The sequence below is a fragment of the Cydia pomonella genome, chromosome 12 (assembly GCF_033807575.1).
Source record: "Cydia pomonella isolate Wapato2018A chromosome 12, ilCydPomo1, whole genome shotgun sequence".
In the NCBI taxonomy this organism is placed as follows: domain Eukaryota; kingdom Metazoa; phylum Arthropoda; class Insecta; order Lepidoptera; family Tortricidae; genus Cydia; species Cydia pomonella.
Genome location: NC_084714.1, coordinates 17,111,186 through 17,124,616, shown reverse-complemented (window position 1 = coordinate 17,124,616; position 13,431 = coordinate 17,111,186). Strand labels below are relative to the sequence as shown.

Here is a 13,431-nt window from a genome sequence, read left to right as displayed (position 1 = left end):
TGTGAGTCTACTTTTTAATAGCATTGTATCACTTTATACCATTTTTCAACATTAACTTTACATTAAATGGATTGATAATAGAATGTTCATTGGTCATATGCGATCATCCTGGAAATTTGTACAAAAGTCACGGGCCCACGGCGCATCCGGTATGTTAAAAAATAAGCGCCGCATTTGCTGTCAGTAAGTAGCCCGCTCCCAGCTTCTAGCCACCTGAGGGGATATCAGCGTACAGACGACTGCAGCAGCTGAGTACAGTTGACCAAAACCCCACACAATTACCTCCAATTCAACTATCCGTGTTCCGTGATCGTAACCAGTCATTTCACGTTTTAATAATTCATTTAATAATTCTGATGTAGTGAAATCTTACGAGAAAACATTTAATCTCTTTCAAGTTAAATGGAGGATGTTCTTAAATCTTATATGTTAACAAAGAAACATTGATTGAGTAAATAAGATGCGTAAAATCTAAAACAACATGTAAACGAGATATCGCAGTACAGCTCCATACATTTTGCGGTACCTAACTCTGATTGTCAAAAGTTGACGTTTCAATTCAGTGACCGCAAAACCTATGGCACAGTACATCGCCATCTTTTTTGGATGTCAAACTAAGGAGGACGTTTTTTTCCATTGACACGACTTTGCCTCGCTATTACAATCAATTCTCTTTGATATTAATATTGACTTTAGATTTGATTTTTCTCCATAAAACAGCACGGATGGAAATGATCATATTAATGTACTTTATCTTATCATCCAGCCGTTTCTATTTCCTAGGCACTAAAATTACATTATGTCCACATATCATACTTACAAATATCGTGTCAAGCATTTGCCGAAAATTGGCATATATGGATATTAAGTAATGGAACGTAGAAATGGTTTATAAAACTAAAAAAATAATAGCTACTGATGAAATTACACATAATTTGATTTGATCACCAGCCCGCGTAGCCAACATGCCAATCGTTAACACACCGTAGCGTAGCGTAGTTATCACTCTTCGCGACAGTGACGGTTGCGATTCGTTTGCTACGGAGCGTTAACGATTGGTATGTTGGCTACGCGGGCTGGACGGACTATGACTTTCGTTTTTGTATAGTTATAAGTTATAAATATCTACATCATATATTTTCGATAACTTGGCCTTCTTTTTAAATTGTTTCTACTGCCTCAGTGGGCATTATTATGATGAATAATGGCGTAATTACATAATGGTGGTCGAATTTTTCGTCAGTATTTTTTTATATTTTTAGGCTGATATCCTGGAAGAAAGATATTCTGCAACTTTCAACAATATTGCAAAACAAACAAAAAAGATTAAATCTCAAACTAAACCATATTTAAATAAAATCAATCATAAATCATCTTAACTGTATCTTTAGCACAAAACTCTCCCCTATAAGGATTATAGTTAAACAAAAGATGACAAAAGACAGTTGATCTTTTTTCTCCATGCTATTATTTCTTGATCTAAATATTTTAATGGAAAACAAAGGAAGGATTATTGCACTGCGGTTTGGATTGTAATGAGCTAACTGGGTGGTTTTATCCCAACGGTAAAATTTTACAGTTACTGGTAAAGTTTTGAATGAAGTATTGAAACTTTGCAGATGTTTCGAAATGATTCTTTTTGTAGAATTAATGGCATCAGCTAAAAAATCGATACTATTTTAAAGATATGAGAAATTTCTTATCTCTTTCTTTTTCTTTCTCATCTCACAAACACTGGGGTATGTTCTTGCCATTGAGTAAGGTTGCCAGAGCTCAACGAGGGTGCGTGAGTTGCCGACAACGCGCATGTAACACCTCTGGAGTTTCAGGTGTCCATAGGCTACACAGACTACTTACCATCAGGCAGGGCCGTATGCTTGTTTGCTACCGGTGTAGTATTAAAAAAGACGCAACATAGGACGGCTCCCACGAACTGGCCAACAACGCTGTATGTCATTAACTATGGATATCTTTGAGGACGCGTTTCGCCGGCATTGGATTTCTTTCGATTGATATAATTATTACATAAAAAGGCTTAGGTATCTCTTACGCGGACTTTACAAATACAATATTCATTAACGATAAAGTTATATAGGTACGTATTGTAAACTTCAAATAAAATATGACCAAGAAATACGTAAACATATTTTTACCATAAAATTATTAGATCATCCCGCAGTAGCAGCGGGCAATTTATCAAAAAGGGTCATATTAATAAATCGCCCAAAGTGCGGTGTCGGCTTAACAGGCACTAAACGTCCCGGGCTTCGTATCTCACGAGACGTGTTAATTTACATGCTCGGAGGCTGCGGCTAGGGGTCCACTGGAAGGGTTCCTAAACGCTTGCATGATGTTTTTATTGAACTCTATTGCTTAGACCATAAGGATGACAGCTATTAACCAAAGCTACCTAAAGCCAGAAACAACTACATACTTAATATAAATATTAATTGAAATATGATGACGAAAAAATATCGCTCACGTAGTTCGAAGTTCAAAACTATTTTTCTAGAATCTAGCCGCCTTTTCCTAGAATCTAGGACAGTTCTAGGACCTAGATCATACTTTACCTATATCACGTTAGGTAAGTACTTAATCAGTTATGCAACGATGCCTGAAGAGTACTCTAGGTCGTCTAAGTAAATGATTTTCGACGGTATATGTTTGTCAGTTCTATAATTCGTTATGGCTAACGGAACGTCATTATTTTATTCCTTTTTTTGGAATCGCTGCATGTACTTTTCTTTTATATCCCGTCACATTATCACTCCTTTTCTGTTGTCATCTCTCACACAATATATTCACCTTTTTCTTGAGCTCTTACAACCCTCCGAGTGTATACTTAATGCCCCTTTCTTCGCATGATTTTTATTCCTCGATATAGTAACAGATAAATTGTGATATAACACTAGAATGTAGCTAATATTCTGACTAAATCTGTACGTTTACAACTACAAGATCCCTCTGGTTATAAAACAGAACGCGCTTCACCTCAAAAATTACAAATAAATATAATACCCGTTACTCAATACTATTATCTTGTACACCGACGTATTTAGGTACAGTCGTACCAATAAATACCGGCGTACAGTCGCACCGATAAATCCACCAGCATATTGAGACGTAGATCTAATCTCCGACCAGAGATTTATACATTTAAAAGATTTATTTTGGGTAAAAAATGTCGTTTCTATTAGAGAGTGATTATTTTTGTTGTTTGAGTTTTTTTTCGATGGGAACGATGAACTAGTTCGGCTCTAGATTTGTATGTGGAACAAGTTTTTGAAATTTAAATCATTTGACTTAATCTTTGTATCTATTTATGGAACTTGTTGGATTACGTAAGAATTATACTTACTCAACTACAAAATCTTTCCTTGAATATTTTATTGTATCTTTTTACTGTAGTGTGCCAATAAACAGTATTCTATCTATCTTTTTTTTTTATTATAACATTAAAATATAAAATATGTGTACCACAAAACAAAATATTCGCCAAACTGCGAGACAGTTTGTTGGCGATGAGCTCGCTCGTTTTACTTATAAAAAGGTATATAATTTTGCACTGTCCTACCGTCCCGGCATGGCCAATTTTTATGTAGGTATTACAATTATGAAGTAGGTAAACGTAGGATTGGTGACTCAACACGGGTGGCGCGGGCGCAGGACAGGAGCACAGCGGTGCTTAAAAAAGAATATCTAACTACATAAGTACCTATTCCTATCTTTGTAAAGTATTGTACCATGATTTGGTGGTTTCTGTTATTACTAAGTGCTAAATTTATTTCATTTTAATAAATAACAGTGATAACAAAAATAAAATTAATCAAGTCATAGCGATAAACAGCTTTCAACTTACCTTGTCAGATTACCACGTACCTAGATTTTTATAAAATAAAAGTACAATCAATATTTAACATCTTTGTTAAAAATACCAGAACGAATACCAAAGGCAAATCTTAAACACCGTTATTTTTTACTATTAAACTGTTACTAAACAACCGAAAACCTTTCTCAAAACGACCCGTGCTCGAATAAAAAACCTTTTGTTACTGACGTCATAGGGTAACGGACGTTTAAGACAGTTAACTGTCCTGCAATAAAACAATTACAATATTTGCTCTCATAACATTTTGTGCAAATTTCTTTTCTATGAATTCGTCGGCGCTTGTGTCGGTCGCTTTGCAGGGTTTTTTAGATTGCGCAAATGTTTTTATTTTTGTTTTTACCGTTAAATTATTATTGATTTTATTGGATGGACCAGGCGATAACTAGTTCCGTTTTGACTGATTTTAAAATGAATTTTTGCAATTAGTTTAAATGCTCTCGCTGTATGGAATTATTTGTCTACAAGTTCTGTGAATAAAATAAATAAATATGACACAAATATGAGATAAATTCGTTTATAATTCGGTTTCCCTTTTCTACCGAATAATATTAGCACTTGTGAAGTCTTAGGCTTAAAGCATATAGGCTATTGGATTGGTAGCTAATATTTACACATATGTTAGTTACCTACTTACATAATAATCTTTTTTATAAGCATATTTACAGATGTAGGTAAACTTAAATATTAACATAGTCTAGTACCTATATAAACAAGACTGACTGATTGCCCCCATACAACGCCGCGGAATTGTCAGTGATAAATTTTAAGCATAAATAAAGCATTATTGGCCTTCAGAAATTATATTATAGTTATTAAATAAAAAATCCTGAAACTAGATGTTTTTATTGTTTGTTGTATTTTTCAATTGTATTTTTGTGTATATAATAGTAGTCAGTAAAGTCAAATTCTACGTTGAGAAGTCATAAAAACAGTAGGATACAGATTGTACAGGCATGTCTAAAACTAGTAATAACCCACGCGAGGAACGCAGTGTTATACGGAGGTTGTTTGTCTTAAATATTAACTAGTCTCTGGTGTTAACGAAAAATTATACAGTCACTTGCAATAATATGTTACTCATCGAAGGCCATGAAAATATCTGACACACTTATGGCTCTACAATTAAGACCGTGTCAGATATTTTTGCGGCCTTCATCGTGTTACATATTATTGCAGTTGACTGTATTATTAAGCTTATCTTAAATACATCATTAGCAGATAACTGCAAATTGAATCATATACCAAAGATGCTCCTCGATTTCCATATAGTTCCACTTATATACTAATTTATGTACTTGATCTCACGTATCTCACTTTGCATGATCTTGCATTAAACTTCGAATACATATAGTGTATTAATGTAAATATAGTTATAGTTTTATAGTATTCATCATTTTAAGTTCACAAATAAGTAAATTGCTTGGTTAAAGTGGAGATTTTCATATCACTAGTCCTAATCGACGCTATGTCACGTTGGGTTGCGGCGACTTTCGCTTTACTTAGAGTAAATAGACCATGTATAAATATTCATTTTATTCTAACGTCCATATAATTGTAATATTTTATCCACAATGATACATTAAATAATCGCGATACATTATATATTCACATCAGTGCGCTTTTATCTGCATTCTTGCGCTTTTAACTTTCAATTATTATTTTACAGTACATATGGTGCTACTTCACCGCACTGGTACGATAATTAGCACATTACGTAACTATGTCGAAATAAACGTTGTACGATACATGTGCGAATGGGTCGTTCGCAACTCTTGTCGATTTAAAACATTCCCTTCGGTCGTGTTTTCATTTATCGCCATTCGTTGCGCATTTCCTAATTTTCGCACTTGTATCGTAATGTACAATTATTTAACTTCTTCTTATTAGTTCGTCAATGCTGTTATGCCGGTGTGAAAATTTAGATAGTGTCCGACTAAGTTAATTTTACACTGCCGTATCCCTTGTGGGATTAAAAATTTCACCATTTTCGTAGAAGCTGGCTGTGGGATATGGTTTCAAGTGTGTTGTAGGCGATGAACTGGTAACCTGTCACATTTTGCATCACCACAATTTCATTTTTTTTTTAAACCCCTTGATTGCTAAGTGGCAATGAAACTAGCAGTTTCATGTGCTCTGCCGACCCCTTTTGGGAATACAGCGTGAGTTTTTGTATGTATGTATGAATAGAACAAAATTAGGGTGTCATTATAACCTTCATATTTTTCATATAATTGACATTAATGATGACAATGTGACGGTTTTGTCACTGCCAATACCATACAGACTTAGCTTGGTCCGCTCTATATGTTTGAGGAAGATGGAAGTTGAGCATGAAATGACATTGGATGTGGTCATACCTGCCACTTAACACGGGCGGTCCGGAAGATAAGCAGAGCCCAACTGGGGAAGTACCTCCACCTTACAGAAAACCGCAGCCAAATAACACTAGACCCTACTCATTGTGTTGTGTTCCTGCCGGTGAGTAAAGTTGCCAGAGCTCAACGAGGGGGTTTAGGGTCGGCAACGCGCATGTAACTCCTCTGGAGTTGCAGGCGTACATAGGCTACGGTGACTGCTTACCATCAGGCGGGCCGTATGTTTGTTTGCCACCGACATAGTATAAAAAATATCTAATTTATATTGTATCTTTAGCAAATGTTTGACGTATAAGTTCCGGCCGGAAGCTTACTTATTTTTAGCTTTATATATATATATCGTTGTCTAAGTACCCTCAACACAAGCCTTATTGAGCTTACTGTGGGACTTTGTCAATGTGTGTAATAATGTCCTATAATATTTATTTATTTATTTATTTATTTCTCTATGATATCAGGAAAATCCTTTATAGTTAGTTCGAAGCCCTATTGGTGGTATTTTACACCTTTATTCACGTCTTTTTTTATCCAAATGACTGCCATAACTAAAAAACTTTGCAAAAGTCCCGTTAGCACCGGCAAAGAAAGTTTTATGGCCGAACGGCATAGTTGCATAAGTAACAGTTTTATGATTTTGAGATAGTTACCTTTTAGTGGACCTTTTTTAATGGCCTTCTATTGCTAAGGAAGCACCTTTAGTTTTTTCTACTAACGTATTTAGGTCAGAAATGTGCGTATTTCTTTTAATAAATGTTAAACAAGATAGAAACTTTTTAAGAAAGATTGGAGGGAGCAATCTTTTACAGATCGACCTAGCCCACAACAACGCAAAGCTTGTACTATGGGCAATAGACAACGATATACGATACACGAGTATACTTTAGTTACCGATATTTTAAGAGACGGTACATTACATACATTAAAACAATTAACTTTAAGTAGAAAATTAAGGAATTCTACCTCTATAAAATGAAGTAAGTATCAACTGTTTGAGTCACGATCAGAGTTTTATGATGGTAGTACCAGTCGGTCCACTGAATCATTGAACTAATAACCGCTTTATACGGCTATTTATATTAGTATCTACACTTTTGCGCCGAACTATGTGTACCAAATCTTTAAAAATATGCCCCATTTCAACATTTCCGTGCTTGAGGCTCAATTTCTTAATTTTGTATGGTTCCTTATTTAATGTTACCTTAAGACTGAAAAACTAAAATAAAATAAACCAGTGTTATAGTCCAATTTATTTTTCAGATTACAAATTGTAAGGAAAAAGTTATCACTACTTTTGAGTAGTGATAACTTTTTCCTCCAAAATTAAATCTGAGTAAATGCACTGAATTAAAGTGTCGTTTACATATTATTGTACCGCAATATTAGATACATTTCGGAAGAAAAAAAAACACTACTTTTGAGGTTAGATAAAGTCTAATCTTATTTAAAAACGTGGTAGGTATAGGATCTCAATTAAAAAAAAAAAACGACAACTTTCAAGTAATACTCAGGGCTCGAACTGACTCAGGATGATCTGGTCAATTATTAGTTATAGTACACTGTATTTGTAGTAATTTCGTAGTAATACCTAATAAATAGGTACCACAACACCTTTAGAAACTCTAGCTATGTGGTTGGACCAGCGCGGATAGTCCGGCGGGTCCTCTCTCTGCGGCCCTGACCACCGGCAGCTTGGGCCCTGCCCCGCTGCTGCTGGCGGTACCCTAGGTTAGGTTTTATATTTATTATTTTATTCTTCAAATTAGCTAACCTGCATTACAGTACTACCAAAGCAGTGCGAACTACAAAACAAAAAATATACGAGAAAATACAAATAATAACAAAATACAATTTAAACATTGGATTTGGGCGACGACGAAACGGCGTGCCTCCGTAGCGTCGTCGGACTCGGCGTAGAATTCAGCAGGTTGCCGTTGTATTATACTTTTATTTCCATATTATAAAAACCTAGCCTAAGATGAAAGATAAATAAAGACTAAATAATAACGTACCCCTTACATATTGGTAATCGTAAAAATATAAAAACTTAACAATCACAACCTCAATTTATTGTTAGTCTGAAAGACAATGTCAGTCTAAGACTTTATATCAGTATTTCGTTTCAAGTAGAGATATCTTTTAATGAAAGAGGTTGATTAATGGTACTAGTTATAAATAATCATTATTATGTTAGTACGTTCAACTTGTTTGTGACATTTTCAGACAAATTAAAATAGGATTTAGAATTTATTTGTGCTAATATGCATCCCGCATGAAAAATCAACAAGAGAATGTCAGCATGTGTATACTGACAAGTTACTTGTGTGCATTACGGTTTACTTGATGAAATTTTAATTTATTCTAAATATATCACACCACGCATAAAAACAAGTAAACGCATTAAACTATAGAATTACGATAATCGCGCGATCTATAACGTCGCGTATCTTTAATCGCGGGCGCAGTGGCAAAGTTCACGCTCCCACCATAACGCACGAGATAAAGATGCAAATAGCGCGCTGGCGCGCGAGCGACGGAGATGAACTACCGATAGATGTTGCGTTAGAAGCCCCGCCCACTTCTCGCTTGGCCCGCCGAATCCTCCTACAGAGGCATTCGTGCGCGCACGCCGATCCGACAACACGCGCGCGAATTAAATTTGATTTTTTTTGAATTGAATTCGTAAATTCAAAAATGCCGTTCGTAAACTTCAACGAAACTTTATATAAAATTTAACGTATACATTTTTTCGTTTCGTTTTTGGTTAACTGTGGACTGTGTTTGCGTTTTCAGTTAGCGCACTCCTGTAAATTGGTCGCCTGAATTTGTTTGTTTTCAGTGAAAGTGACTGGACTGTGACATTTGAAATCGATAGTATTCGTAATTGAGGCACCGCGGATGCGGGCCGTCTTCGAGTGATTTTAGACATTGAATTGTTTTGAAAAATTGGTGAAGTGTCTGTGGGATTTTTATGAAGGAGACCATCGGCTGCGATCAACTTATTTTAATCTAGCGCCAAAGATACTGTAAAGGTGAGTCATATTAATTACGATACACGTGAATACACTGCTTCCTAAAAATAAGTTTTTTTTTATTAAATTTTTATTCGAACTGAATGTTTTCAATAAAATAAGTATGTGATTGAATTCATATAAATTTAATTGAAACGCAACACGTCCGCTTGCCGGGAACGCAAGTGAGTTTCGTGCATCCTGTAAAAGACATCAACGGGGCAGCGAGCGACGCAAATAAACGCAATTAAAAAAAAAGCAAATATAAAATTAAACTAATACTATCTATTACTCATTGAAAACTCAAATATGAATAATATGTATAATTTATTGTCTTTGGTGTATAGAGTTCTAATATCTTATACCATACCTAAGTCGTAAACATAAATGTCGCAATTCACAATGTATCTAAATCTGCCAGCATTGTTTACCTGTCATAAATTGATTTGATTATATTTTTAGTGTACATTGTCCATACATTGTCATTTTAATTTTGTAGTACCAACAGTAAAAAGTGTCGATAAAAAAAATTAACACTTGCTAAACTAACATTGCGTTCACATTATGATTGCTTGAAATATCCGCTTAAAAGACATACTTAGCACGAATCTAACTTAATATTTGCTAACCAAAAATCTAACAGTAATCTTTCAATGTAAGAGAAGTAAAAAACAATAGCTACTACTGAAACATAGCTTAACTACCTACTCATTCTCCTAGCTAGTAGGATTATCCGTATAAATTTTAAGCAGGATTACCAAAATAAGTGTATTAAATAGATCGCTCAATATTTTGATCCAGATTACCGTTAATCCCTTCTGTAATAATAGGAATTTAAGAAGGTAGTCAAATGTTAAAATATTAATCTATTAATCCCTCTGAATTTCGCGTGTTACTTAACCATTAAGGATTATATTATATTTTATAAAATAGATCCACGGATTAGCTAGGTGCTTAGATATCTATCGAATTTGTCCAACTTACTTTCGACTTGTTAATTTAACCAACTTACTTTCGAATTTGTCCTTGTAAATTTCTGAGATAAAACTATATCGGAAATATATGGTTTTATTTCAAAATTACCTACTTATGTCTTTTTTCGAAATAGTCAATCACGCGGTAACGTTTGAGAAAAATCGGCTTGAAAAGAATGAGAGTACTACAGTACTACGCTACGGGTAGATTTGTACCAGGGTAGGGTGGCCTTAAAATAGGTTGACAAACATTTTTATTGCGGCGTATTGTTGTCAATTTTAACACATTGTGTGCCGAGGACCCGGGTTCTCTGTTTGTAGTCGCTTTCCTCTATAAAGCGGGAAAACGCTACAAGCGTAGCGCTACGAAAACGTTGGCAGTGGATGCGTTAAGAGCTACACGAGTCAATTTTTAGGATAATACGTTTTGTTTTAGTTAAATGATTGTAATATTATTTTTTAATTATATTTTTATAAAGTCTTGTAAGTAAGATAAATATTCCTAAAAGATTTTTATGAACGTATTTTTGGGCTGTATTCTGTGACCATACCTACATATGCGTAATATGATGTGATACTATAGAGCATAAGTCAAAGTTTTTTATTTTTTGTTAGCCTACTATAGTGTCCCATTGCTGGGCAAAGACCTCCCCTCATTTTCTCCACTCGACCCTGTCGTTGGCATTTTCCCACCATTTTCGGTAGAATGCGTCCAAGTCATCCCGCCATGTCCTTTTCGGTCTGCCTGCACCCCGTCCTGTATTATGGTGAGGATATACATTGTACAATGTTTAAATAGAAAAAAATAAAACCAAACTGTAGAAGTAGAGTCAATGAAAATAAAATAAATTGGTGACTAACGAACCGCGAAAAACGTGAGAAACGATTAAAAGAAACAAAAAATAAAAACAAGCTAAAGATAATATAAAATAAAATAAGCAAATTGTTCATTTACTAGTTGTTACGTTACCTTATGCCATCGAGTAACTAGGACAATCGTACAAACATAAACCTAGCTGACCCTATCAATTGAACAATTGGCCATTATGCGCATAATTGTAAAAAATCGCATAAAAATGCATTTTGCCAAGACAATGTCCCTATGGGAACGACTCCCACGGGTGGATTGTGATAAGGTTGTATCGCAAAAAGCAGGGCTTATGTCTACACAATCACCATTGTCAAACGATACTGGTTAATTTAAGAGGCAACAGGTGTTTTGTGGTTTTATTGGGATTAGCGGGGACTTATTGTGACGAGGTACGTTTAGCAGCTCTGTTCATTATACACTAATTGATTACAGAAATAAAGCACTATTTCGGTTGAACTATAAATAGATTCCATAAAAAATTTAATGAATAAGATTTTTTGAATTCAATGCGTGAAATGTAACGTGACTTTATTTGTTTTTTTTCTTATTTGATAAACCTACCACTTAGTCTAGATACCTTAGATCAATTAGTGTAACATATTATTTCTTTGAACTTGGCTGGACACGCTGCCGCGTGTCTAGTTAATATTGTGATTGTTATTATTTACTCGCTCTTTACTTTTGATTATTATGGTATAAAGAGATTCAACATATGCAATTGTTTTATACTTACTTTAAAGTAAAGTAAAAAAAGTTTATTGCCAAAACTAGAAAACATCTTTCCTTAAACATTACAAATTATAAAAAAAATTGAAAAAACAAGACATTAAACATAACATAATAGGTACCTACATAATTACATAATTCATATCGTTAAGGCAATGGGTACCAGTCTCAGCCTGTGCTAGATATGTGAGCTAGTATTAATAAGACTTCATTGTCTTTGGTCAAATGTTTAAACTTTACAGCCAACAGGCAGGCAAACGGCAAAGTACTTACCATTACTTGGGGTCACTTGGGTCATTTTCAAATTATATGACTGCGGCCACACTCGACTCCGTCAAACTTTTCATACATTTAGTAAGGTTTGACGGAGTTTAGATGCAGGCACAAATATGGCGAACCCACTTAGTGATTTTTATTTTATTGTTTTCTTAAGCATGCTTTAACTGGCACCCAAATTTGCGACAGGAATACATATTCCAATCGTCTCATTATATAGGCGTTTAAAGTAATAGATTAATATAATGATAAAATAATATATTTTACTAGTATTTTCTTAACATAAAGCGTTTAATCAAATTGGTGGTTATATAATTTAGCCTGCGTAGACAAACAGTATTTTATTGGGTTATCTACTAAAACCAGATACATACATAGAAACAAAAATATGTTGCTCATTATTTATGGCATTCAAGTCCTCTTTCGTAGTTGTTTGTAAACATGAGTTAAAATAATAAAAATTCGTTTAACATTTTAAATTGCGTATAATCTATCGACTTAAGAAAATAGTTACAACGAATTGAGAAAGAAGCAAAATTTTAACCGCACTAACCTATTCCCGAATATTCTGCTACATAGGTACTTAATCATTTTTTATTAGTCCATTGAAATTTTCCAAAGTAATAAGTGAAAAAAATAATGTCGTCTGTTGATATGTTACAATGTATTTAATTCATATTACTTTCTCAATCATATCTTTGTAAGTCAATGGACAAAATGCCATATTGCTAACCGCGCTCAACACTTCTCGTAAGTACCTACATGCCAACAACGGCAAATTGTCAAAATAAAAAAATCGAATGCACAAATATTTTCCCTAGGTACATCAAGAAGTAAACCTGCAAATAGGACACAAAGTCACTTTTAGAGTACATATCGAAAGTCTATTGAAAAATGGCCTGGTTCAAACCGCTAAACATTTCCCGTACATCCCGGCGACAGTAATCGTCGGCACGGGCTGCGCGCGCGCCGCCGGTAACCGACGCGGTTCCCACAATTATCACGCGCCGGTAATCGCGCTTTTTTGCATTTAATCGCTATCTATTCGACGCTCAGTGATTATGAAGGGTACGTCAGATTATTTTTCAACAATTAACAAGTTGGAATTTGAATTTGTCAATTCAAATCTTTGCAAATAAATTTTCAAATTCAAATAATTCATACTTGTGTATTTGAATTTGGCAATTGAATAATTGTTGTCTTAATTTAATGTATTCAAAATGCGATATAATATAACCTCAACGGTTGTATAAAAACTGCTTAAAATAAATCGACATAAATATTAATACGGTGTAGGTAAAAAAAATTCGCG

General features: G+C 34.5%; 1 protein-coding gene across 1 annotated transcript in view; it reads left to right on the top strand.

Moving 5' to 3' along the window:
- Positions 1–8,857: 8,857 nt before the first annotated feature.
- The window catches only part of LOC133523755 (knirps-related protein-like), a 91,365-nt gene continuing 86,791 nt past the window's right edge, over positions 8,858–13,431 (top strand). The window contains exon 1 of the mRNA XM_061859462.1: positions 8,858–9,293. The gene's annotated coding sequence lies outside the window, so the exon portion shown is untranslated. The remainder of the gene's footprint in view (positions 9,294–13,431) is intronic.